Below are 27,836 nucleotides of genomic sequence, written 5' to 3' on the forward strand. Positions count from 1 at the left end.
ATCACAAAAACGACTGTTGAGACGCCGAATGTGAACACTTGAAAAACGAGAAGAATTCAGCATGGGCGAGAATGCTGCAACACCGTACGAGAGCGAATAAGGCACGTTATAGACAGGCGCGGAACAGGCAGATCTCAGTCTTCCGGAGCAGAGTTGCTCTCTGTCACTATCAATGGTAGGCAAACCGCTGATTATGATAGGCTGAGCACGATTCAAGTCAAGGTGTGCGCTGTTAAGTCACCGTCACTTTCCTTTTTCCATCAGAACTGGACTGATTACGATGGCGGGTAGATATCACTGATAGGCCATCTTTAAAATTCGTTTAAAAATCATCACACATCAGCTATGGCAGATTATGCTCGAATACGAATTCCCAGATAAACTGATACGATTGATCAAGGCGACGATGAATCAAGTGATGTGCGTAGTTCGAGTATCAGGGACACTCTCGAGTTCCTTCGAATCTCGCAGAGGGTTACGGCAAGGTGATGGTCTTTCGTGCTTGCTGTTCAACATTGCGTTAGAAGGTGCAATAAGGAGAGCGAGGAAACACGGAGTGGAACGGTTTTTACGAAGTCCGTTCAGCTGCTTGGTTTCGCTGATGATAATCTCCGTGCAGTTTAAATACGGAATTTTCGACTAGTGAAGTAGGATTTCTCTCCAAATTCCTGCGTCGAAAGTGGTGCGCTGTATAGCGGACCAGGTTTACTATCCCAAGTAACACAGAAAACATCTTCAAAAATTAAAACTTCAAAATATGTTTTATAAGGGTTATATATGCGTTTCACAAAACATCTTTAGTTATTATCAAGCTCTAATTATGTTAAACGACAACAAGCAACAAGAATACATATTTACCTTTCATAGGTATTACTATGCATGAAATACACTGATAATACAAATAAATAACATTAATACAGCATCAAAACACAAGATAATCGTGAAAGCAACCAATGTTTACATTCTTACGACGCACTACTTGCTTTTATTTTTGACTTTTGTTTTCCAGTACATATTATAAAAAAATAGATTATTAATCAATCATCTCACATATGACTCAGCCCGACATGCTGTTCATCCCATAGTTTGCTCAAAATTTCACAACTAATACCAGTTCCAAGCAGCCACATCCATTAAATACATCATCACGCTCCAGCCGCAAGGCCAAAACGGTTGACCGAACTTAATCGGCGATGTACGAATCAGTATGCTCCTTCAGAACTCCATGATCTACAAGCTACTGCACACTTTCTAGTTTCATCTACATCCAGAGGATTCTCAGCTTTCTGGTGTGAATCCTTTTCCACTTTAGAACTGCTAACATTGATACAGCTGTTGGCTGTGCCTAATATACCGCCAGCGGATGTGAACTTCACTAGGACACTGTCTTCACCACTAGGTATATTTTTTCGCATGGAATTATAATCACTCGCGGAATCCGTCTAATAGTGAATTGTTTCGGACGCGTAGAGCGGGTACATTGTCGATAATCACCCAATTTACTCTTGAAATCCCGAGGACCATAAACAAAACAAAAACAAATGACAACAATATTTTGACATTTGGCAGAGTTGACCTGACAGAGTTATACGGGTGAATAAGTTATAATATTGTTATTTCAGTGTTCAAATGATTGCCATGAAACAAACATAGAAAACGTTCGATGCGCGTATGTTTAAAAACCGCTCCCTAGACGTGTTATAAAAGTTATTTGAAACCTCTCAACAATTGTTTGTTGGATTTGCTGTATGAAATTACCATATTACAGTGCCGGTAATGCATATGAATACAAGTCATTAAGAAAATAAAATTTTGTAACAAATTTACATTTTTATTTCCCCTGATTTGCCGATTGTTCCTAAAAACAAAATAACTGTTGCAGTTTTGTTATTATCCTAAAACCTAAATCAATTTGTTGGAAAAAACACTGTTGTGGAGTGTCGACCTAAGCAGAAGAAATGGCTTACAGTCGTCTCGGCTAGCACAAAATCAAACGCCAACTAATGATCAGATTACGGTTTCATAAACAAGCCATGTATTCAATCAGATTCCTGCACTGACCCTATTCTGCCTAACTGGTTTCTTTCTTAATACTAAAACATTGTTTTGCTTAACTTGCTACTCACGGACCGGCTGATGCTGACATGGGCCATTCCCGACGATCGAACGGCTCTTAGTTTGGACGACGACAACCCTCCACAGATCGCATCTCGCTGCGCTGCACACCGGCTTTTCCGGACGCGTCAGGTGGTGGCCACTCAATCTTGGCGAGTGTTTACTTGTCGGCAGCTTACCCGTCGGAGTACTGTCTGTGAAAGTCCAAAAGACAAAAGAAAAGGCCCTGCGGAAATCCGCCCCAGATCGTTTTGTTGCAGCAATTAGACTTACTTTCTATGAAAGGCCTTTTCTCGAGACGGTTCAGTTGAAGCGAAGCGTTTGGCACCGCGCACGGATAACAGGGTGATCCGATCGATTCCGTTGAGTGACCAAGAGCCGGAGCGTTCTAAGGATTATCGAAGCATGATTATGAACTCGTATGTCGGCTTCTTGCACTTCTACTCACCCTATGGATACGTGCAGGCCAAGGAATCAGCGCTTCGGAAAGATGTGGGTTGCCAGTTCGCAATGGTGCAGATCGTCCTACCCGTATTCAGGTCGCTGCCCGGACACCCGTTTTTCCTCCGTGAATTCGCGGTGTGTGGCTCGGTCCGGACTCGCTGACTACGCCGTCGTGTGCGGTCAATCTTGCCGACCTCGATCCTCTAACCGGATGATGGCTGACACGTTCCTCCTGCGTTGTCAAATGTGGGGTTAGACCTTTTTGCATAGGGCTTTTCGGGAATTTCTTACCTTCGGACACTTTTATTCGCGTTCGCACCGCAGGAAAAACTCAGTGCGAGCTTGCCGAATTGTGCAGCAGCTTGCCGGATCTTGTACAAGATTTGTAGAGCGTGATGTTTCCAGACCGATAGTGCGATCTGTTTCTGTAGAAAAATCGTGGGTGGCACAAGCGATTAGATTTTCGTTATCATCCGGAATTTTCGGTCACTCTTACCTCCTGTGTTGGGCACTGCTCCTGCCCAAGCTCCGGGATTCGGTGTCAATTCACCCCGTGGATGTTATTACGGAGCAATTTCCTCCACTTTCTTTCGGACCGCGTTTTTGCCGCAGCTCACACCGATCCGTCTGCCTTTTCTGCCGAGTTTCGATGACGACGTTGTCGTTGGCGGATGTGGATTTGTCACTTTGGCAGTGCAAAAAAATCAACAATTCTTGCTTGTATTTCAAGCAAGTAGCCCATGTCAGGGGGTCGCAGGATGGTGGCTCATGTGCACTGTTATTTCGGCTTAGTAACTAAATGTGTTATGGCTTGTTTCTTTATGGCTAAATGGGCTAATATCACATCATAATCTGAATTTACATTTTAACGTAACAACACATTGTAATTCAAGTTGGATGTTCAATTTAAATTTTGATTGAAGTTATTTAAAAGAATTTGAACTGCACTGTGAGCCCAAGCAAGCTGCCATATTGTTTTTGCGCGAAGTCTTGAAATATGTCGTCATTGAGCGTTATTATTTGGCAGATTCATGTTAAATTTTCAATTCGTCTGAGTGGCGCTCGATTTATGGAGAATTAAAAAGAAATGTTTTACCATAAATCTTAAAGCGCAGGTAAAACATCGCTACCCCACTGAGTAAAACCTATTTCAGAATTTGTTGTCTGAATAGTATATGAAATTTAATTTAATCCATGGATCACACAGACATCATTTTTCGAACAGGGAAAGCCATCTGTATGTTTTTATTTTCAACACAATTTGACAAATTGAATTTGTTTTTTTTTCTGTCAGTTTATCTGATCCGCATTAACTCTTTAATTAGTTTGTTATAAAAATGTTTTCTGCAAGTTATATCATTGTCAAATATCTGGATATCAGCTTATGCATACGGTATGAAATATAAATGTCGTTTGAAGGTTATATTACTTGTAAACAACTTTATTTTAACCAATAATTGAGATAGCATAATTTAAGATTATTGCAAGTTTTATTTATAGGCTTAAAACTATATTACAACTAGCAATAAACCGTGGACGATATTTTAAGTACTATAAATGTAATAGAATACATGGTATATAACTTGAAGGATGTTTTATAAGCCGCCATTTTTTGCGCTGTTTTGATTATATAAGTGCTCGGTTTTAAGTCCATATAACACGAGAAATACTACTGAATAAGTATTATAAGAGAATTTATAACTATTATGCAACAAGTTGTGTTACTTGGGATACGCATGGATTTGGAGAGAAACACAACTTCGTTAATCGAAAACTCCGATTTTCAACTAAATTGAGAATATTGATATTATAGCTCGCAAATTTAAGAAGATGGTGGAAACGTACATCCGACTAAAGAATGAAGCCAGGCGAATTGGATTGATCATTAATGTGGCATACATGATGGCAAAGGGCTCAAGGGAAGAATTCATTGAAGAATTCGTGTACTTGGGCTCATTAGTAACTGACCGCCGACAACGATACCAGCAGAGAAATTCAGAGACGCATTGTGGCAGGAAATCGAGCTTACTTTGGATTTCGCAGAACTCTATGATCGAACAAAGTTCGCCGTCAAACGAAGTTAACTATCTACAAAAGGCTGATTAGACTGGTAGTCTTCTAAGGGCACGAAGCATGGACTCTACGTGCAGAGGACCAACGCGCCCTTCGAGTTTTCGAACGGAAGGTGTTGCGTACCATCTACGGAGGAGTGCAGATGGAAGACGGGACTTGGAGAAGGCGAATGAACTAGTGAGCTGAATCAGCTGCTAAGAGAACCAACCATCGTCCACACTACGAAAATTCGGAGGCTACGGTGGGCGGGTCACGTCATCAGGATGTCAGATAGCAACCCGATCGAAATAGTTATCGAGAATCATCCGACCGGTACAATAAGACGTGGTGCGCAGCGTTCTATGCGGGTCGACCAAAAGGAGAATGATTTGCGGACCCTAAGCAGAGTGCGGAACTGGAGACACACAGCCATGGACCGAGTAGAATTGAGACGACTCCTTCGTACAGCAGAGGACACTCAGGCCTTAGTCTGACCGGTCGGGTAAGTAAGCTTTGTTCCGGGTTGATGCGATCAAATTCCAATTTTCCCATACAACGTTGACCCACTCTACCCAAGAAACAAAGATAGCTGAATAACAGTTTCTTAAGCTGAAATTTGTTTAAGAGTTGTTTGTTCAACTCTTATATAGTAAAAAAATGTTTGTTGGGTAGTGTCCCATGCTAATCCGCATGTTCCACAACCACGCTCATTTATTACAGAATATAAAACGTTAATACTTCAAAAAGAAAACTAATGTTTCTTCAGAATGTCTCTCTCTCTTCTTGGTGTAACGTCCTCATTGGGACAAAGCATGCTTCTCAGCTTAGTGTTCAATGAGCACTTCCACAGTTTTCAACTGAGAGCTTCCTCTGCCAATGACCATTTTGCATGTGTATATCGTGTGGCAGGCACGAAGATACTCTATGCCCAAGGAAGTCAAGGAAATTTTCTTTACGAAAAGATCCTGGACCGACCGGGAATCGAACCCGTCACCCTCAGCATGGTCATGCTGAATACCCGTGCGTTTACCGCCTCGGCTATGGGCCCTCTTCAGAATGTCTAACATACAAAAACTACCATAAATTAATTTCCAGTAAACAGATCATCAATTAAATCGATGTTGTCGCATTAACACCGGTCCTCCCGTGTGTCCACAAATCCGCTGCCGACAGTTGTTCACCATTGTGCGGTGCCAGGGTCCGAAAAGTAAACAAAATATATAATCCCCATTAAGTGCAGCAGCACGGCCAAACTACCCGATAAAGACCTGTCTGATTTACTTCCATTCCAGACAGAGAAGAGGGTCACTTTTAATTCCAGCGAATAGAATAGACGGATTTCGCTTTTCCCGAGAACACGCTAACCAAAATTCGTTGGCGAACACAAAGCCCGATCAAAAGGTTCCAAACTGTCTGTCTGGGCATCGAATTTTTGGGCTTCTTTCAACGCACCTTGGCTTTTCATCGTCGGAGCTAAACTTTGGATTGCAGGGAAAACTCTGTGTTATAATTTGTGTTTTGTGTAGACCATAGAAAAGAAGTTAATTTATTATCATAATTCAAAGGCTTTGTCGGCAAGATCGACCCTCGAAAAGCGAACCGATATCGATCCCAATTCCCTATAATGAGCGTATTATTTTCCAGCTGAGACTGTCTGCCAGCTTGTCTACCGCTGCTGCTGCTGCTACTTCTATAATGCTTCCAAGTGTTTGTTATGAATGAATTGTACTTTTCTCGTGTTTCTTTTCTGTGCTGATCGTTTTTTATGGGTCGTCCTTTTTGCGCCCAAGAATATCCTATCGAATCAGCACAGGTAGAACTCCTCCACAATTCATTCATGCATGGGCCGACTCCATTCAGTGTCGCCTTGCCGTCTCGCTGGGTATTATCCATTGAGGTCCTTTTGAGAGTCAGATACCATCAGAAGCAAGCACAAAAGGATATTGCACATTAACTTTCGGATTCTCCTAGTTTCTATACAGCCAGTTGGGCAAGGTCCCCGATGGACATCGTGCTGGGCGCGGTGACAAAATCGCCACCTCAGGGGGTCCTCAGGGGGTGCAGAATGTGTGTGTGGAATGTGTGCTCCGAGATTCCCTGGGGTGATTGTGGAGTGCATCTCATACAGGTATAGGGTTCTGAATTGCATTCGAATTTTGAACGCACTTTGCGACACGGTTCAACTGCAGATATGAATAGGATGTTCTAAAGAGGAAATTTAGCAATTCATTGCACACTTGACTGTGGCAAAATGATTTTTGTTTCTGGTTGGAACCGTGGGAACCAACATTTTGCACTGCATGGTTCATTTAGATCGCGGAAATGTCTTTTCTTCCAGACACCCAGTAGTCGCATAAGAATGCATGCAGTACATCGTATAAAGTACTATTTTAAGTTACTATCGCATATATGTACGGGGGAGAGACAACCTTCATCGCATATGTTGTTATTTTTTTATTCTGTTGGAGGCCCCACTGTAAAGATTCAACTTTCTCTTAGAAACGGCTAAGCAGTCTTTTAATAATGAATCGTTTCGACACCCCTGAAGAAGACACTAACCCCGTGTTGAAACGTTGGGCAGTTAACAAAAATCGATTCAATAATCAAAGACTGCGTAGCTGCGTAGAGAATGTTATGTTTTGAACTTATTCACTTATTGCTATATGTATGCATATCTGATAAAGTCATATTATCTTTTATAGGTATATGATACACCGTAGTAAACGATATTCTTATGGTTTAATGTGATGAACTTTATTTATTCGCAAAAGCGTGCGAGCGAACTCGTAAAGTTTCAAATGAATATTATAATTGCGTACTGCGATGATTATACGACTTCATTTGGCCTTTTACTATTTATTCTTATTATTGGTTTAACCCTTCAGCGCGCGCGCTGTTGTAAAAAGTACAACACTACCAAAAAACCTCGCTTTTCGTATACAGCGCGAGCGCGGTGCAGTTTCGGTTACTTGATGGCGCGCGTCCTGGAAGGTTAACTCACACTGGTATACAAATGTTATCGCATGAATGTAAAAAATTACCTCGTTAAAGCTTGTTACAAACTCGCATAAGCTAGAATAGTTTTTAGTGACATAATGTGTTTTGATATGAGACAATAACACTAGTTTACAGCATTTTTGAACTCGGTAAGCTGATGATCATGAGTTCGAAAACGCGAAGGAAAAAAATACAGTAGAGTGGAATTTTTTCGAACTTCCATACAAGGTTGATGATTAGAAATCGATTTTTGTTCTATTTTTAAGCAACGTCGCTTACTTCACACATCTCATTCTCCGTAATCAATGCTCCGATTGAGCTGAAATTTTTACTGTAACTCGCCTACATATGATACGTCAAATCAACGTTGAGAAAGAATTTTTAGATTGTATTTTTTCTTATTGAAAAAAATACATTTCTTCATATATTTTTGAAAATTTGACTAAAATTTAAGGAGAGCGTCCCTAAAACTCGCCAATATCTTGAATTGTATCAATCTGTCGCAAAACCTGCATTCAGATGAAGTTTTTTTTTCTAATATTATATTGCATAAAATACTATATTGCGTCTTCAAGGGCCCGTATAGCCGAGGCGGTAAACGCACGGGTATTCAGCATGACCATGCTGAGGGTAACGGGTTCGATTCCTGGTTAGTCCAGATACTCTATGCCCAAGGAAGTCAAGGAAATTTCCTTTACGAAAGTAAAGGAAATTTCCTTGACTTCCTTGGGCATAGAGTATCTTCGTGCCTGCCACACGATATACGCATGCAAAATGGTCATTGGCAGAGGAAGCTCTCAGTTAATAACTGTGGAAGTGCTCATTGAACACTAAGCTGAGAAGCAGGCTTTGTCCCAATGAGGATGTCACGCCAAGAAGAGAGAGACTATATTACGTCACAATAGTACACACTGCACATTGCACAAGATGTCGCTTCAAGTCATATAGCGTTATATCTTTCCAATGCACGTATAGCGCCTCCTCTTGTGTATGCATAAGGCACTTTGAGACAACTGCGAAGGAAAAGATTAAAAGTATACCGTCTAGAGAAGCATAGTTCAGTTAGCGAGTGAATCAGTAAACGTGCTAGTAGAATAGCTTGCGAAGTGCACGACATTCATAAAGCCTTTTACCGGTCAGGCTAAGGCCGGGGTGGCCTCTGCTGTACATAGTAGCCGTCTCCATTCCACTCGGTCCATGGCTGTTTGTCTCCAGTTCCGCACTCTGCGTAGGGTGCGCAGATCGTCCTCCACTTGGTCGACCCACCTAGCTCGCTGCGCTCCACGTCTTCTTGTACCGGTTGGATGACTCTCGAGAACCATTTTAGTCGGGTTGCTATCCGACATCCTGATGACGTGACCCGCCCACCGTAGCCTCCCGATTTTCGCGATATGGACGATGGTTGGTTCTCTCAGCAGCGCCTTCTCCAAGTCCCGTCTTCCATCTGCACTCCGCCGTAGATGGTACGCAACACCTTCCGTTCGAAAACTCCAAGGACGCGTTGGTCCTCTGCACGTAGGGTCCATGTTTCGTGCCCATAGAGGACGACCGGTCTAATCAACGTTTTGTAGATGGTTAACTTCGTGTTACGGCGAACTTTATTCGATCGTAGAGTTCTGCGGAGTCCAAAGTAGGCACGATTTCCTGCCACAATGCGCCTCTGAATTTCTCTGCTGGTGTCGTTGTCGTCGGTCACCAGTGAGCCCAAATACACGAATTCTTCAACCGCCTCGATTTCATCACCGTCGATATGAATTCGGGGTGGCGGGCGCGGTGATTCCTCCCTGGAGCCCTTTGATATCATGTACTTTGTCTTCGACACATTAATGACTAATCCGATTCGCCTGGCTTCACTCTTTAGTCGGATGTACGTTTCCGCCATCGTCTCAAATTTACGAGCAATAATATCAATATCATCGGCGAAACCACGCAGCTGAACGGACTTCATGAAAATCGTCCCATCCGTTCTTCTTATTACACCCTCCAAAGCAATGTTGAACAGCAAGCACGAAAGACCATCACCTTGCCGTAACCCTCTTCGAGATTCGAAGGGACTCGAGAGTGTCCCTGATACTCGAACTACGCACATCACTCGATCCATCGTCGCCTTGATCAACCGTATCAGTTTATCCGGGAATCCGTATTCGTGCATAATCTGCCATAGCTGTTCTCGATCGATTGTATCATACGCCGATTTGAAATCGATGAACAAGTGATGTGTGGGCACGTTGTATTCGCGGCATTTCTGCAATCGAGCCTGATATTGCCCCATGAACTCTCTTGCAATCGGTGATAGACGGCGGCATAAAATTTGAGAGAGTATCTTGTAGGCAGCGCTTAGTTAGTAGTGTGATCGCGCGGTAGTTCCCGCAATCCAACTTTTCGCCCTTTTTGTAGATGGGACACACGATACCTTCCATCCATTCCTCCGGTAATACTTCCTCCTCCCAAATCTTGGTAATGACCCAGTGTAGTGCTCTCACCAGTGCTTCTCCACCGTATTTTAGAAGCTCGCTTGGTAGTTGATCTGCTCCAGCGGCTTTGTTGTTTTTCAACCGGTCAACCTCCTCCTCAATCTCTTGGAGGTCAGGGGCCGGAAGTCTTTCGTCCTGTGCACATACTCCAAGATCTGTTACCACGCCACCTTCGGTACTTGCAACGTCGCCATTGAGGTGCTCATCGTAATGCTGCCGCCACCTCTCGGCCACCTCACGCTCGCTCGTGAGAATATTCCCGTGATTATCTCGGCACATGTCGGCTTGTGGCACAAAGCGCGAGCGGTTCAGCTTCTCCTAGAACTTCCGTGTGTCCTTAGCGCGGTACAGCTCTTCCATCGCTTTGCGATTTCGTTCTTCCTGCTGGCGCTTCTTCATCTGGAAGACTGAGTTCTGCCTGTTCCGCGCCTGTTTGTAACGTGCCTCATTCGCTCTCGTACGGTGTTGCAGCATTCTCGCCCATGCTGCATTCTTCTCGTTTTTCAACTGTTCACATTCGCCGTCGTACCAGTCGTTTCTGTGATTCGGAGTCGCGAAGCCTAGTGCTGTAGCCGAGGTACTACCTATGGCGGATCGGATGTTCCTCCAGCCATCTTCATGTGTAGCTGCGCCAAGCTGCTCTTCCGTTGGTAGGGCCACTGCTAACTGCTGCGCGTAGTCTTCAGCCACTTCTACGTTACGAAGTTGCTCGATGTTGAGCCGCGGTGTTCGACTTCGACGCGAGGTGATAACTGTCGAAAGTTTTGAGCGCATGCATACAGCGACTAAGTAGTGATCCGAATCTATATTCGCACTGCGGCATGTGCGGACGTTGGTTATATCTGAGAAGAATTTACCACTCGACAAAGACTACCATACCACGGGAGGCTGCAAAGTTTACGCATCGCTGGCCGTTATCATTCGATACGGCGTGCAGGCTGTTTCGCCTGATTACCGGTCTGTACATTTCCTCCCTTCCTACCTGCGCGTTCATGTCGCCGACAACGATTTTCACGTCACGCGGCGAGCAACCATCGTATGTTTGCTCAAACTACGCGTAGAACGCTTCTTTCTCGTCATCAGGTCTCCCTTCGTGTGGGCAGTGGGCGTTAATGATGCTGTAGTTGAAAAAACGGCCCTTAACTCTCAACATGCACATCCTTGCGTTGATCGGCTGCCACCCGATCACACGTTGTCGCATCTTGCCCAACACTTTAAATCCTGTTCCCAATTCATTGGTGGTACCACAGCTTTGGTAGAAGGTAGCCGCTCGATGCCCGCTTTTCCACACTTTCTGTCCAGTTCAACAAAGTTCCTGCAACGCCACGCAACACGCATTCTAATATTGCATATATTTCCGCCTGAAATACTGTGTGCCACTGTCCTAAGTGGACAGAGATTTTTGTTCTAGGGCCATAGATTCCGGAGCCTGTCAGATTATTCATTTTCGAACCATCTGTGAAGAAATTTATAGAGCCTGTTGGAACGCTGGGTCCACCTCCTTCCCACTCCTGGCGGGAAGGAATGAACACATCGTAAGGTAAGTCATAATTGACTACCGTTTCCATCCAGTCACTACAAATTCCTATTGCGGGATTTATGGCAAATTCATTTAATATGCTGCGGTGTTTTTGTTCTCTTTAACCTTAGATCACTTTTTTCCGCTTTCAGCTTTATGAATTGAGCTAACGCTTGAGCTTAGCGCTTGCAGCAGCCTCATTAGTTTTAAGGCCACCAGACAAGGGAAGCGTAAGTAGTCCTGGGACGGACAATGGATTTATATATCCACATGATCATACTTGGTTTTAGGCCCCATCTTTTACCCAGGGTTTTTGAACAAACCCAAAGTGTATTGAGACCTTTCTGCACAACTGATTGGAGATGAGAGTTCCAATTCAGTTTTGCGTCGAGTATGACACCTAGATATTTTACTTCACTTGAATAAACTAAACGTGTTTGATTCAAGAAAGGGCGGGTTTCAGTTGGACCTTTCTCCGTTTGGTGAAAGGGATAATGGAAGTTTTTGTAGGATTTATGCCTAGTTGTTCCTTTTGACACCAGGAAAAAGTGTGATTTAGGGCAGATTGCAGATCTGGTAGATAGTATGATTACCTCTAAACGTTCGCTACATGGATCCTGTCCAACACACCTCCTGCAGCGCTACGATTCTGAACCCGCGGTCCTTCAGTATATCGGCGAGTATGCCGGTGCTCCCGATGAAGTTAGGAGATCTGCAGTTCCACGTACCGAGCATCCAATCGCCCAGCCCCCCCCCCCCCCCCCCCCCCTTGAAATTCACCCCTCACCCATCTTCACAGAGGTTAAACCTTTAATCTAGGATCATTATTGGTGGCTAAAATTGGTAATGCAACATACAAGTTATTTTGTAAAACTACAACATATTTTCGGTTCTATTAGCCCTTATAGGTGGATTAATCATCTTTTAGAATCACCTTAGTTTTTATTCGCCATGGTTACATTGCACAATGGGTCCAGAGTAGGCTGCGGCTTATTTTTGAAAAAGTTGTTGAAACCTGGAATTCGTAAGCTCTTTTCGATTCAAATGACACAAAAAGAGAAACCTCTGAGTTTAAGCCAAAAATATTGAGATTTATAGGTCGCGCAATCACTTCAAAGTAGAATTTTCGAGTAATAAAAAGGCGTTTTCACTTCGAGTGCCATAACTTTCTCAATTTTCAACCGATTTTCAATTTTTTTAATGAATTTCTCACAAGTTAAATTGTGAATAAACTCGTAGAACATCATTTTTTCCAAAGTCACGCAAAATATGAGTTTTAAAAGATTAAATTTATTTATTTCTTCTTTTTACAAAAAAAAAAAAATAAATTTAGAGTCCTAAAACTTTTTAACCGTTTGACCAATTTTAAATTTTTTAGCTTGCTTTTGTAGATATTTTTGTTGCCTATCTTTGTCCCAAACAAACATTTCATCAAAGTAGTCATTTTTATGATACTTTTCACCAAAAACTGCTAAAACATGCCTTAAAACTTGATTTTTAATGCAAAATTGGAGTTTTTGACGATTATTTCCAATGTTTACTCCAAACCAGATACTTAGCATCAAATTTATGGATATAGAACACATTAAAGGATTTTTTTTTTCAAATTTTTTTCCTTGCATTTCGAACAAGAAAATATTTTTTGATTCAGAACACTCCAAAAACTGAAGTTTAAGGCTTCCATATGATTATTGAGAAGAAATTTTTCACTTTGAGCCCAAAACTAAGCATGAAAACGCTGCTAAAATTTTAATTTTTCCAATAAAATACGTGTTTTTAAACGGTTTTTGGTATTTATCTATTTTGAAAAGATTTTTTAAAGGTACAGTTTATTCACAGCATTATTAGGCAACAAAAATATCTACAAAAGCAAGCTAAAAAATTAAAATTGGCCAAACGGTTAAAAAGTTATAGAACTCTGAATTTATTTTTTTTTTGTAAAAGAAGAAAAAAATAAATTAAATCTTCAAAAACTCACATTTTGCGTGACTTTGGAAAAAAATATGTTCTACGAGTTTATTCGAAATTTAACTTGTGCGAAATTCATAAAAAAAAGATTGAAAATCGGTTGAAAATTGAGAAAGTTATGGCACTTGAAGTGAAAACACCTTTTTATTACTCGAAAGTTCAACTTTGAAGCGATTGCGCGACCTCTAAATCTCAATATTTTTGGCTTAAACTCAGAGGTTTCTCTTTTTGTGTCATTTGAATCGAAAAGAGCTTACGAATTCCAGGTTTCAACAACTTTTGAAAAATAAGCCGCAGCCTAGTCCAGAGCCGCATTTACGAAGACCTAAACCTGCCTAAACCTTAAGTTTAAGATACATGATGTCTTTGGGAATGTATCTTCATATTTTTCGACCTTTTCTCTCATCATTGTGAAATTAGGGTGGTCCCTCTAGTTTAGCTGATCCAAACATCTGCTTTTTAATAGTTTTATGTACGCTTACAATATATTCTACAAAGTTGTAAAAGAACTTATTTGGAGTAAGTTTCCCGAAGAAACCATTATTCTATCTCTTATGGATCCTAACTTATATTTTTTTAAAACATATGTTTCCATATGAAAATCCGTTTTTATTCAATATAATTTTATGCGTTGATTTTTTCGCTATACTTTATTTTGAGCACTTTTAGAGCATCCAAAAATTCTCAATATTGTCGAAGACGCCAACTTTGCATCTCATCGATTTTGAGAGTTACAACTGATTTTCTATGTAAAAAACCGTATTTTTAAAATTCAATAAAATGCTTCAAACAAAAAAGGTACTCACAACTTTTTCACCCTCAATCAGAGTTTAAAATTTTCATTTTCAGTGAAAGAAATTCAACGTGAATTTTGAAAATACTCAACTGAGGGATCAATATAAAATTCATTTTGGTCACGGTGTCTTTTTTGTATAACTTTATAAAAAAAAAAATTCGGCATGTCTCAAAATTAAACAGAAGCAAGTTTGGACTTTCCCCTTTCATTTGCGACTATGACCAAAATAAACTGTCGGGGGGTCTAGAGCAACTTTTTTTTTTTGAATTTTTTTTTTCATTCAAATTAACGTTAATTTAGCCAAGAAACAAAAAAAATGCAGTGTGAATATCTGAATTAAATTAAGATGTTATATTAGCTATTATAATGACTAAGCCTTCTTAAGGGGCTGTCCATAAACCACGTTAGTCCACACACATTTTTTTATTTGTCCATACAAAATGGTCATTGGCCGAAACCCCCCCCCCCCCCACCCCCAACGACCACGTGGTTTATGGACAGCCCCTTAGGTAGTAGAACGAAGCCACGACGAAATTTCAAAAGCACATACCTAGCGAACCAAATGGTCAGTCACGCTGAAAAGTTGATCAATTAGTTTATAAGGTAACACATGATGAATTGGACATTTTTTGAAAATTGATTTTTGAAAATTTTGAACTTGGACTTTGGAACGTCAAAACGCAGTACGCTGGATAGAGTTTACCAGTGATAGCTAGCATAATTGTTGTTGTTTCGTTGGGTTATATAAACAATCGTTCTATAAATCTGTTGGAAAGCAATTTCTTCGAATCTAACCTGTAATCGCGCTGCGTAAAGATGACGCCTCCTACAGCTCACGAGGAAAATCGAAGCAATTGATTGATGCACCAAGCGAAAAGAAGAAGAAGTTTTGACATCCAAGCGGTGTGCCGTCGATTAGATCCTCGTCGCTGATTGGTCGATGGATGTAAACGGCACACCGCTTGGATGTCAAAACTCTTCTTCTTACCGCTTGGTGCATCAATCAATGTTTGTGTTTTGTGTCTCAAGAAATCAAATTTAAGACAAATATCCGAAAAAAAACAGTGCTCTTGGTAAACAATCGGTTTCTGCCGAACATTGACGTAAGAAGCGGGTATTACCCGAAGCAAATTTGCTGTCGTTGCTCATTTGCTATAAATGAAAATCAAAACGTGGAAGTCCACAAGTACAAAAACGTTCAACGTGTATCTACAAGGAGTGGAATGTTGTGTAAATGTGACGTGTGTGTGGCTGCTCGTGTGACCTTGACTCAGTTCGGCAGCTATCAGATCAACAACTCTAATAAATGTGGGAGGCCTTCGGTGTCAGAGAATTCAAAAAAGGTACGAACAGCAAAACTTTGTACGATTTGTTATTCCGAACTTTCCAAGGGCAAAAGGTATTCGTGTACTCGAGTTGAGAGGCAGCAAAACCTCCAGCAAATGGTAACAGGCGATTCACGGTCCGGCGATTCAGTAATGCTGCGTATTTGAAGGAGAACCGTGATTTAGATGGATCTATTGTATTAGCAAACATAAGAAGACAACCGTCGCACTGGGTCACGGGTTCTGCAGTTACACGCAGTACGAAAGTTTTATCCATGGATGATATGTTTCTTATCAAAAACATATGCGATTTGAGTACCAGAAAAACCTTGGGCTAAGTAGTGCTCTCCGGCGTATGGATATCGAGGTTCCCTCGAATTTACCCCAACAAATAGCAAACGCGAACCAGATGATTAAAGAGTTTTTCTCCATTACTCGCATTTCTTTCGATTTGGAGAAAGAGAAGAAGAATCCGCAAGCATGTGCGTTAACGAAACCGGCAGTTTATTGTAACGGTGTCAAGGCGTTAATACAGTTTATTCTGAAGGTGCGATCGTTGTCTCTAGCAGACGTATTCTTCAAGATAAGAGCGGATGGTGGTGGAGGACCATTCAAAATCACGTTGTCTATCGTCGAAAAAAAAAAATCAAAGAAATGAAAAAAATATCGAAGTTATCCCAAGAGTGCATGATTCCAAGAACGCTTGGGTTATTCAGAACCAATTACAAAAAATGGGAAGATGATGGTGCCGACGACAAACGAGCAAAGATTTTTTATAATTGTGTTCAATACCCTTTGCTATGTGGGTCACCCGATCAAACAACAGTGATGCTGTGTCCACCTCCCGTGCTCCATATCGTTCTTGGGACAATAAATGCAGTCTATAAGGTGGTTGAGACTACCGATCCAGCAACTTGCTGGATCGGTAGTCTCAACCACCTTATAGACTGCATTTATTGCAGAGAGTAAAAAATTCGAAGATTGAAAGTGAAGATTGACATTCTCATTTTTTCATTCGTGTTTGGTCACATTCATTGTCAGCTGAATGCCTCTCTTTTTTCATTCAATTCTCTGTCACGAATATTTTTTCGCACGTCGAAGAATGCCCAATTTCTGTTAACAGACGCTCAATCCGACTTAATTGACAAATAGAGAACATAATTAATATTCTAATTAACTACTATATACAAGTTTTGAGGTAATTGGAAGTATAATCGGGAGTTACGGTCCAGTTTTATTTCTCAGTGAAAGTTGTCAGTGACAGAAAAATGAATGAATAGGTGAAAAAATTCATTCACCAAAATGAATTTTATTTTGATCCCGCAGTTGAGAATCTTCAAAATTCACGTTGAATTTCACTCATTGAAAATGAAAATTTTAAACTCTGCCAGCAACTGATGAGCAGTGGGTAAAAGTCAGTTCTTGTCAACGACACAGCAAATATGGATTCACTGGCAGACATTGCCACAAACTACTGGAATTTGATGGGCCGCTCGGAATGTTCCGATCTGTAAGAATGTATTAAAATTTCTCATACTATAACTGTAACTAATTTGTTACAAAGACGGTCACGTTTCAGATTTTTAATAGCAAACTCGTTTGTTTGTTAGAGTAGGCTTTAAGCTGCAAAATATTTTATTTAATTTCAAGTTGCATGTTTTAGATTTCACAGTACTTACATTTGTTGTCTTCTACGTTAACTGTCCGTCTACTTGTAACAAATATGTAGTTGTTTTATATGTCCCTTTAGAAGTTAAGCAATAATTAGAATTCAAACAATTTCAATAGGTATAAGCATTACTTACTTTAGTTTAGAAACACATTTAGGCTAACAACTGTTTGATTATGAAATTTAGGATAATAAATTTAGGGTAATACGTTTAGCTTTCAAAACAATTATTCTGGCTATTTACTACGAACGTTTTAACAAAGATATCGATTTTTCCCTGACATTCTATATGACACATCATGTTGTTCCGATTACCGAATCGGTTGAACCGAAAGCGATTGTCAGAAAACGGGGGGTCTTGTACCGTTGCGCACATAATTATATATTTTGTATAGGTACTCGACAGTTTCGCTGCCGTTTTCAAGGCTTGCCTACAAGAAAAACTTGAAGTTGGCTACCAAGACTCACTTGAAGAATTTACAGCACACTGGATCGAGGCGAAACTTCCGAACAGTTCCAAGTTCCACATCCTGCGATTCCATGTTCCAGAATTTTGCAATTCCGTTGGATCAGGATTAGGACGATATGGCGAACAGGCTAGTGAGACCGTCCATTTTGATTTTGGTCTAACTTGGGACAAGTTAAAAGTTCCAGAGTCATCAGAGCACTACGACGATCACTTGCTTCGTTCAGTTGTTTTGTATAACAGTAACCATTTGTAAAGACATACAAAATCAATTCTTTAACATATCCGTTTGAATTCTAATAGCAATAAATATTTATGCTTTATATCATACATTTTATCTTAGTAGCATTACTCTTCTTTATGTACCAAATCTGTAATTGTTTTGAAAAAGAATAGTGGGCGTTGATACATGTTTAAAGGATTTTTTTTTTACAAGAAACAAGACTTTCCAAGACTACGAAGCGTAATGATGCTTGTTAAAAAAGGTATTGACAATAAACCGATTGAATATTATAATTGGCATGTTCTAATGAACATTTCGTCATTTATTCGTTCGGATATGGCTTAATAACTTTTTCCACAAACTTCTTATGGTATTTCAGAAGTCTAATTTACCGCGAAATTTTATATGAAAATTCATCAGCGTGTTGATTTGAGGGTATACTGGGTGCCCTCTAGCAGCTTTTCTTCAAAAAATTCCCATAGAAAATTCTATGTAAAGTTTGATCGGCGAAAATACAGTTTCTCAAATCAAGCTGATTTTTAGCACAGTTGATATGGTACCTAATTGAAATTAAAAAAGTAGGTTGTGCAGGTAGCGAGACTTAACATTTTTCATTTAATTGTGTCCTCGCTAATATGCATCATATGACGCATTCCGTCAAATTTTGATTCACGCCAAGAAATTTGCTACTTTCTGTAGGCAGTTTTCAAAGTTTCGAATATTATTAGAAGGATATAAGTAAATATCTTCATTTTGGTGCAAAAAGAATAAAAATCGATAGCAGGTGCCCGGAAATATCGCTTGATTAAGTTCAAAAACCGCGGTGTAGAAGTGCGTAGAATGTGTCATATACAGAAAATTTTTGAAAAAAAATTACTCCAGAACCCCCGACAGTTTATTTCGGTGTTGATCGTAAATGAAAGAAGGAAGTCTCAGCTTAACTGTGTCAAATTTTCAGACATGCCGAATTTTTTGTTTTGAATTTGTTCTACGCAACACACCGTGTGGTGAATGAATTTTTTTCACCTATTCATTCATTTTTCTGTCACTGACTATTTTCACTGAGAAATATAACTGGACCGTAACTCCCGATTATACTTCCAATCACCACAACACTTGTGAATAGTAGTTAATTAGAATATTGATTATGTTCTCTATTTGTCCATTAAGTCGGAATGTGCGTCAGTTAACACAGTTAACAGAAATTGAACATTTTACGACGTGCGAAAAAATATTCGTGACAGAGAATTGAATGAAAAAAGAGAGGTATTCAGCTGACAATGAATGTGGCCGAACACGAATGAAAAAATGAGAATGTCAATCTTCACTTTTAATCTTCGATTTTTTTACTCTCTGCCCTCAATAGAACAGAGTACGATCTTTTTAATGAAAATCGGCGATTGAAAATCCATTTGCTCCTTTTTGAGATATGACATTTTGAAAAAAAAAAAAAAGTGATTTTTTGAAGAAAAACAACCCAATATCTTTTTAACTATGAGAGATCGAACATTGAGCTCTTTGGAAAAAAAAATATGCGTCATTAATAGTTCTACAAGTGCTCGAAACAAAGTTTTTACGAGAAACGAATGGATTAAATGTTATTGCAAGAAAACTGAATTTCATGGATCACTCTAACATGATTCTTTTAAAAAAATATAAGTTAGGAACCATAAGAGATAGAATAATGGTTCTCGGGAAACTTACTCCAAATTAGTTCTTTACAACTTTGTAGAACATTTTGTAAGCGTACATTAAACTATTAAAAAGCAGATGTTTAAATCAGCTAAACTAGAGGGTCCATCCCAATTTCACAATGATGAGAAAATAGGTCGAAAAATATAAAGAAACTTTTCCAAAGACATCATGTATCTTAAACTTAAGGATTAGGCACAAACATTCTTTTTTTTTATCTGTATTAACGAGATTTTTAGCCCTAGGCTAGTTCATCTCGGGAACTACGCTTTACTTCCCTTCCGAAGGAAGAACTCACATTTTGCGAGTTTGTCGGGAGTGGGATTCGATCCCAGGTCCTCGGCGTGATAGTCAAGTGTTCTAACCATTACACCAGGTCCGCTCCACACAAACATTCTTCGTAAATGCGGCTCTGGACCGATTGTGCATTGTATGTCAAGTAAATTTAATAGCTGGGATCATTACAATTAGATTAGCGTTTTAGATAAGTGACTTCGAAAACTTTGACCCATTCTCACCCCCTCTAAGGGGTGAGATTGGGTCAATTTTCAATGATTTGTAGTTTAGTAAAAAATCCCTATAATTTGGTACTTCCTTGCTAAACTATGATTACTACATAGAAGAGTATACTTATGCTAAATAAGTTATTCCGACTGCAACTGCATTTGTTATTTAACAAACAATCTCTGAGTATCCTTTTTTGACCCATTCTCACCCCCAACGACGGTATAATGCATCTAGGAAAATGTCATTTGCGAGCTTTTTGGTCGAAATAGTGCTAAAATACCACTACCACCATTGCATTGGTACTACCTCCACTAAGGGAGCGTTTACCCTAAATAAAATAAAATAAAGCAGAATCTGTAGTGTCTCGCCAAGTATAAATCGATGTCGTATATTAATAATTGAACTCATCCTATACAGCCCTGCTAAGCATATCTGTTTCATGTTGTTTTGCATACAAGCCGTGTTTTTCTCAGTCACATGGCCATTTGAAGTTAATTCATTTTTTATTTCATCTTCACAAATACATATTCCACGATAACGTTAAGCTTGACGTTAAGCATCTTTCTGACAATGATTTTAAGATATAATAGAAGTAAGAGCGGTGGGACAGTATGCGTAGAAAAACAACAAGGTACAGCTTTGCTTTGAAGGGCAGTAAACTCCTCAACTCCTTAACAGGTGTCTTTAATCCCAAGCCAAAGCAGGTACATATCTTCCGTCGTAGACTTCAACCAACCCGGAAACGAGCAACCAACAGTGTAATCTTCACTTTTCTTTCGCCTTTAATTTTGTGCCAAAGAAAAGAAAGCATTGAAAAAGCTTTTCCTTATGGGATTTAATGGTCTGCTAATAAGCTTCAAATGGCACACAGGAAGTGGTTCTTTTTGTGGTGCGTAAGCATAGAAGAATTCGATTTGAAAAAGAGAGTTTTTTTTTCTTGGCTTTAACTGTCAGAAGCCGATTTGTGAAAACTCTATTAACTTGTCTTTTTGGCATCAGAAAAGATTCAAAGACAGATCGGTTCACAGTGAAAAGTTCTTTTTGTTGCTCAAACTCTTTGTTTGATATTTGCATACCATTTATTAATTTTATTTTCTCAAATAGTGCTTCTCATCACATGCTTCAACTGACGTAATGAACCCCACACCAAGACAGGAAAATGTGGACAAGAAATTCAAACTCAAGACTGTCCCGTAAATTTATGATCCAAGCGCACCTTCATTTAAAGCCTAAAGAACATACGACAAGACCATTCAAAAGGGCCACTCCATCAGTTTTATGGCACTTCAAACTGCTCTAACTAGAATTTTGTCATCTACTACTTGGCATGGCAGAGGACCCTTCCGCCGTGCGTGTGACCGTAAACTTCCAGCTGCGTGCTCGGCCTTTCTTTCTGCTTGGGCGCACCGAGAGCGAGCAATGTCGTCCACGCTTGAAGCCTACAGGAAATCGATCTGAAGCTGTTTGGCTGAAAACCGTAAAATTTAAACCTTATTAACGTCACAGCGAGCGTCCGGTTGGTTCGATGGAATACAATTCTCGACTCTGGAAACCGAACTCGAAGCATCAGAACTAGAGCTCCCTGATGCTATATGTAGGGCATGGTTCCGTATGGGATTTTCGTTGAAGAGTCGTGAGGGGAGAAGAGGGTGAACACAGAAAAAGCGGTGAATTCACACTTACGCCCCTCGCTTGTGAACGAACTCAACTCCAGGAAGAAACGATATCAACAAAAGAAAAAGTCCTGAATCATTCTCTTATTTAGGAGGAAAGCCTCTATACGGTGTGTATGTAAACATAACGAACGACAGAAGCGCGGCTGGTAGCAGCTTGTTTGAGGTGCGCGTCGATTAATGGATGTAGGTTTAATCCAATTAGCGGTGAAATTAGGATAACAAACAAATTTCATTAAAATTATAAAATGATACCAAATTAAATTGGTCAGGCTTGTCAACGGGCTGCAACGGATGTGTTAGAATGCGTACATGTTCATCAAATGGATAGTGTCGTAAATTTGCTCACGAATGGAGCTCTCGCACTGTGCCTGTTCTCACTTCGAGGAACTGAAAACGACCGCCGCAGTCATTCAATTTCGGCTGAAAAACAAGTACTGAGACTGATACTTAGCACTTAGCAGTCCTGCAAGGGACGAGTTGATTGGGAAGAAAAGATAGTCGCGAGCAAAATGTTGTGAGCATAATACTACGAGACACGAACATCCGAACGAGAAGGGAGTACCGCCATGTAGAGAGCACTGGTAACTTCACAAATTAGTTACATGGGTCTCCCCCAGCGCTCATGCTTAAGCCCCCTTCTTTACAATTTTTACGTCAGAGATATCGACGAATGTCTCGTGGAAAATTGCACGCTACGACAGCTTGCGGATGACGCCGTGGTTTCTATCACCGGACCAGAGGCGGTAGATCTGCAAGGACCATTGCAAGATACTCTGGACAATTTGTCTGCTTGGGCTGTAAAGCTGGGTATCGAATTCTCTCCGGAGAAAACTGAGTTAGTTGTCTTTTCTAGGAAGCGTGATCCAGCCGATCTAGAGCTTCAATTTTTGGTTAAGGAACTCACTCAAGCTCTTTCACATATGTATGTAGGGGTCTGGTTCGACTCTAAAGGCACCTGGGTAAAGCACATTTATTATCTGAATCAGAAGTGTCAACAACGAATCAACTTCATGCGTACACTCACCGGAACATGGTGGGGAGCCCACCCGGAAGATCTGATAAAGCTTTATCGTACAACGATACTGTCGGTTCTCGAATACGGTAGCTTTTGCTTTCAGTCCGCCGCGAAAACACACATCCTAAAGCTAGAGCGTATCCAGTATCGTTGTCTTCGGATCGCGTTAGGCTGCATGAACTCGACGCACACAATGAATTTGGAGGTACTAGCAGCAGTACTCCCTTTATCAGATCGTTTCGTGGAATTGTCGTTAAGGTTCCTCATCCGCTGTGAGGTGCTGAACCCATTGGTAATTGAAAATTTTGAAAAGCTAATCGAACGATTTCATCAAACATTATCCCAAGCAACACACATGTTATAATAGAGTAACGACAGCGCAAGTTTTGGTTGTATAGAAGTTTATTTTACGTAATTCTAACATTGTGTTGGAATAACGTAAAATAAACTTCTATACAACCAAAATTTGCGCTGTCGTAACTTTTATATAACATGTGTGTTACTTGGGATGACAGTGTACTACTCGTACATGACTCTGGAGGTTCACCCTTCTTTGAATGTTCTCAACCGCGATTGCTTCCCAGACTTCTTCAATTCCACTATAGGTTTTGATCTGACCATGACGCAAGAAATCCGTGGAATCCCAGATCAGCTCCGATCGGAGCACATCCCAAAAATTTTTGCAAGCAAGTTTGGTCATGTCAGTTGCGACAGAAGGTTTTTCACTGACGGGTCAAAAACAAATGATTCCACTGGATTTGGTGTATTTAATGTGCTTCATAGCGCCGCCCATAAACTTCAAAGTCCTTGCTCAGTAATTGGCGGCTATACACTACGCATTAGAGCGAATCGCCTCTCTTCCCTCTGATCAATATTTTTACGGATAGTCTCAGTTCAATTGAAGCTATTCGCTCAATGAGGCCGGTAAAGCACTCCACATCTAAGCGAAATACGATCATTTTTGAGTGCTCTATCGAATCAAGCATATAACATCACCTTGGTTTGGGTCCCTTCGCGTTGCTCGATCCCGGGCAATGAGAAAGCGAATTCACTCGCCAAGGTGGGCGCTATGGAAGGCGATATTTATGACCGTCATATCGTCTTCAATGAATTTTTTTCGATTGCTCGTCAGCATGCCTTGGTCAGTTGGCAACAAAAATGGGATGCAGGAGAATTGGGCAGGTGGTTTCATTCAATTCTCCCACAGGTATCGAAGACGGCGTGGTTCAAGGGGTTGGACGTGGGTCGAGATTTTATCAAGATAATGTGTCGACTAATGTCCAATCACTACTCTCTGGGCTCGCACTTCTATCGAATAGGGCTCACAGGTAGCAATCGCTGTAGCTGTGGTGCAGGCTATCAAGATATCAACCATGTTGTGTGGAAATACCCCGAGTACGGTATTGCTCGATCCGATTTATGTGCATCCCTCAGGGCCCGAGGGAAACCAGAAAAGGAAGACATTAGAGATGTGTTGGTAAACTTGATCTTGAGTACATGAAGCTTGTGTACGACTTCTTGAAACAAGCTGAAGTCTTCGTTTGATATCCTCGTCTTGTTGTTCTACTTGTCCACCTCGTGTCCCTTCGAAAACCGTTTGTTTGTATCGTTGCAGGTTGTTTGTCCACTCTATGCTTGACCAGCAGCAAATACGTCACGCCATGCTGCAGAGAGTCAACGAAAAGCCCCATTATCCCATCCCTTCCTTAAAAACTATTGTTCCCTCTAACCTCGACCAAACCGCGAGTTTTACGGTTCCCCAAAGCTAACCTAGTAAATAAGACACAAACATGAAATTGTAAAAATGTTTCAAATTGAATTCGACTCCGTTATGCCCGATGGCGCATGAGCCTTTAATAAACGATTAAGTAAAAAAATAGAGAGCACTGGTGATAAGGGCTCAGAGCAACTGCCATGAGGGCTAGAAACTTCCACGACGATATGCCCGTTTTGGAGCCAAACCCCCATCCATCTGGGATCCCCGGATAGTCCGGAAGGTGACTCGAAAGTTGATTGATCATGCACATAAGATCGGCCATTTGCCCAAAGTATTCCCCAACAGCATAGTTGGAAGTGCTCACTGGTCATTGAGCCGAAGCGAGGATCAAGTGAGGACACAGGTAAAACCTCAATCAAGATAACGCTATGAAGTGTACTAAACACCCCCCCTCCCTTCGAGCAAAATCCCGTGGTTTTACCGAGGTATTACTGTTAAACCCAACTTACCTTACCGATCATGCTGTACATAGTAGCCGTCTCCATTCCACTCGGTCCACGGCTGTGTGTCTCCAGTTCCGCACTCTGCGTAGGGTCCGCAGATCGTCCTCCACTTGGTCGACCCACCTAGCTCAATGTGCATCACGTCCATGTTTCGTGCCCATAGAGGACTACCGGTCTAATCAGCGTTTTGTCAATAGTTAACTTCGCGTGACGGCGAATTTTGTTCGCTCATACCCAAGTAACAATTTCATTGCTGATTGGTTTTGTTTGGGTTTTATTAGGGTTTTATTACAGCAATAATTAAAACTCGCAGTTTTATGACTGGTTTTATGAAAACCATTGATAAAATGTTTTATAGTATACTTGAAAATATCCATAAAGACAGATTTTAAGAGTAAACAAAACTTTCCGACTTGTAAACCTTCTGGCAATTATTATTACCACAATAAAACTGTTAAAACTCTCAACAGGTGGCGATCCATTCGATTAGTAACGACTATTGGTGGAAAGGCAGAACTACGACATTTTTTATTTTATTGCGGTCATCATAAAGGTAAACTTGCTTTCGTTTTATTTTCGCTGATTATGGTTGTCGCCATATTTAAGAATTAGCTAACGTGAATGGAATATAGTTAATTTTGCTCAAATTAGCAATGAATTGATAGTTTGCCACAGTTTGCTACTATGTCCATAACAGGCTCACATAAATAAACTCTCTCTGCTGAGTTTTCTTGTGATTCGAGATAGTTTTACTAAATAAACATATTGATTTATTTCATTCCAAGATGATAATATTCACTATTTTTAAAGGCATTAATTTTATGATTCTGCCACCCCAATATTCACGATAAAATTGAATGCGCACAAGCCTACAAACACAATAACAACTAAAATATTACTGTTGGTGCAGGTTCGGGATTTCCGGTGGAATTTCACAGGTGGAAAATCGAATTCTGGCTGTAGAGTAGCTCTATGCTGTGCGGGTGGTGGTGGTATAGGATTTTGAGCTACTTCGCGTTCAACAATGCTCACGCAGTTTCGGCTAACTGCCACTAGGAGAACTTCTTCTTTGAAATGGAAACTTCTGGCACTCTAGCAATAACTTTATTCACTTTGAACTTTGATTTAGGCACAATTTAGGGAGTAGTTTATTTTTTGCGAGTTCAACTTAGACTAATTTATTAAATTAAAACTATTCAAGCAGGAAGCTTCATGGCTACTACTACAAGCTTATTCAAACCTTACTCTATTAGTTTCTAGCACTACTACAGTTGTCTAGTCCATTTTGCGGTACTAGATTATGAGCGGGTTCGGCGAGAACCTATAGAAATATACTGAGAACTAGTTGAGAACAAACAATTACTTTGAAATGAGCGCTTCTACTTACGAATGATGTATCGTCCTGAACTTTACGTGCCATCGAAAAAGCTTCTCTGCATATTGAGCTGTCATAGTTTAAAAAAAAACAACAACAATAGAGAATGGGAAATTTTTCTACTAGGTTTTAAAACGGGTTTATTGCTACTCTTAATGCGGTTTGCAAAACCTCTCCGAGAGTGGTCCATTTAGCCGGAAGATGCTCTTAAAAGAGGTTATCAAGAGGTTTTGATGTATAAATCAGTTTTATTGCGAGTTTTATAAAATTGGTCATGAAGATCTCTTGTAGAGCCGAACAAAACTTAAAATGTTACTTGGGTAGAGTTCTGCGGAGTCCAAAGTAAGCTCAATTTCCTGCCACAATGCGTCTCTGAATTTCTCTGCCGGTGTCGTTGTCGGCGGTCACCAATGAGCCTGAGTACACGAATTCTTCAACCGCTTCGATTTTATCACCGTCGATAGAAATTCGGGGTGGCGGGTGCGGTGATTACTCCCTAGAGCCCTTTACCATCATGTACTTTGTCTTCGACACATTAATTACTAATCCGATTCACCTGGCCTCACTCTTTAGTCGGATGTACGTTTCCACCATTGTCTCAAATTCACGAGCTATAATATCAATATCATAAGCGAAACCAAGCAGCTGAACGGACTTGGAGAAAATCGTCCCACTCATGTTTATCCCCGCCCTCCTTATTACACCCCCTAAAGCAATGTTGAACAGCAAGCACGAAAGACCATCACCTTGCCGTAACCCTCTGCGAGATTCGAAGGGACTCGAGAGTGCCCCTGATACTCGAACTACGCACATCACTCGATCCATCGTCGCCTTGATTAATCGTATCAGTTTATCCGGGTATCCGTTTTCGTGCATAATCTGCCATAGCTGTTCTCGATCGATCGTATCATACGCCGATTTAAAATCGGTGAACAGGTGATGTGTGGGCACGTTGTATTCGCGGCATTTCTGCAACACCTGCCGGATGGCGAACATCTGGTCCGTTGTAGCGCGTTCACCCATAAATCCAGCCTGATATTGCCCCACGAACTCTCTTGCAATCGGTGATAGACGGCGGCATAAAATTTGAGAGAGTATCTCATAGACAGCACTCAGTAGTGTGATCGCGCGATAGTTCCCGCAATCCAACTTATCGCCCTTTTTGTAGATGGAACACACGATACCTTCCATCCATTCCTCCGATAATACTTCCTCCTCCCAAATTATGGTAATGACTCAGTGTAGTGCTCTCACCAGTGCTTCTCCACCGTATTTTAGAAGCTCGCTTGGTAGTTGATCTGCT

The 27,836-nt window shown here is 40.8% G+C and overlaps 1 long non-coding RNA gene across 1 annotated transcript; it reads right to left on the minus strand.

Annotated features, from left to right (window-relative positions):
• Positions 1–2,040: 2,040 nt before the first annotated feature.
• On the minus strand, positions 2,041–3,115 carry LOC115271070 (uncharacterized). Its single transcript, XR_009998868.1, has 4 exons — positions 3,056–3,115; positions 2,851–2,984; positions 2,564–2,791; positions 2,041–2,503 (listed from the first exon to the last, which is right to left on the minus strand). It is a non-coding gene; the product is annotated as an uncharacterized LOC115271070 (long non-coding RNA).
• Positions 3,116–27,836: the final 24,721 nt, after the last annotated feature.

The sequence above is a fragment of the Aedes albopictus genome, chromosome 3 (genome assembly GCF_035046485.1).
Source record: "Aedes albopictus strain Foshan chromosome 3, AalbF5, whole genome shotgun sequence".
Taxonomy (NCBI): domain Eukaryota; kingdom Metazoa; phylum Arthropoda; class Insecta; order Diptera; family Culicidae; genus Aedes; species Aedes albopictus.